Genomic DNA, 1,287 nt, shown 5'->3' with positions numbered 1-1,287 from the left:
GCTCTCTGACTGCCATTTGTTGGCTGCTGGTGTTGCTTTTTTCTGCTTCTTTTGATTTCTTCCTTACCTCTCACCACCTCCCCCTCCTTTCACTCAAATACCTGGCTCCGTGTGCCATCTTTTCTTCTTCCTGAGGGGCTGTGGAGCTCCATTCGAGGGTGGAGCTGCTTCCCTGTCTGGGCTGCTGCGCTGGTGGGATCCTGGGGCTTTTATTCATTTATTTGTTTTGAATTGTTTGTTTGTTTTCTTTGCCTTTTCTTGAGTTGAGGGCCCTTTCTGGCCAGGAGGTGCTGCGTGCCAAGGAGACTACCCCTTGGCTTGCACAGACATGCAGAGGGATTCCTGAGGACATTCCTTTTATTGTTGTTTTTTTTTTTCCTGTATTTTCGGGGGCTTTTCTTGTTCTTTTTTTTTTAATTTGTTTTGTTTTCTTTTCCCTCTTTTTACCTTTTTGTCTTTTTTCATTGCTCAGTTTCTCTTCTCTCTATATCTTCATTATCTTTCTGTTCCCTGAATACCTAGAGTTGTATACCTCTATGGGTTCTAGTCATGCTGTACTGCAACACATAGGAGCGACCTCCCCAGACCTCATAGCTGCACCGGTGGGATCCCTGGGAACTTTGCGGTTCTTTAACCTTTCAGATTTTTATTTATTCATTCTTTTCTTTTCTTTTCTTCCTCTTCCCCTTTCTGTTTTTCTCCTATTCATAGTCTCGCATCTCTCCACTCCAATGGCAAGCTCCTCTAGCATTCTTTTTCATTTGTTTGTATGTTTTTGGCTCCTGTTCCTCTCTCCTCTCTCCCACATCCATCTTAGCTCCACACATAAAAATCTCCCTGCTACATCCTGCCTACCTGCACCATGCGCTTGACATCAACACCACCCAGCAGTACAGGCATGGCCTACTGGAACCTGCCCTGCACTGATTACCTGCCTGCCCTGGTGGCTATAGTAAGTGCCACAAACAACCCATCCCAGTAACTCTTCTTCAACTAGACCTGCCCTGCCATACCATATCTGAGTGACTGACCCTGCCAATTGGAGACGGAGGCGAAAAGTACTGTGCCCACAGACGAGCAAACAACAAAGAAGACACAGTCCGCCTGCTCAGACAAGGTCAAATTGTAAAAAAACAAAAACAAAAAGGGATAAAACAAACAAATCTACAATCAATAAACAAAAAAAATAGCTACTGAATGCTCTGAAGACAGCAGACAATATCAAAACATTTACAAAAACAGGACAGGATGGTTCCAGTAGGCGTCCAAAATAAAACACCAGATGAC

At 44.2% G+C, this 1,287-nt stretch overlaps 1 protein-coding gene across 1 annotated transcript in view; it reads left to right on the top strand.

The window, feature by feature from the left end:
* ADGRL4 (adhesion G protein-coupled receptor L4) overlaps positions 1 to 1,287 on the top strand; it is a 158,879-nt gene that overhangs the window by 80,700 nt on the left and 76,892 nt on the right. The gene's annotated exons all lie outside the window — the stretch shown is intronic.

The sequence above is a fragment of the Trichechus manatus genome, unplaced genomic scaffold (genome assembly GCF_000243295.1).
Source record: "Trichechus manatus latirostris isolate Lorelei unplaced genomic scaffold, TriManLat1.0 scaffold00003, whole genome shotgun sequence".
In the NCBI taxonomy this organism is placed as follows: Eukaryota; Metazoa; Chordata; class Mammalia; order Sirenia; family Trichechidae; genus Trichechus; species Trichechus manatus.
This window is presented reverse-complemented; position numbering and strand designations above follow the sequence as displayed.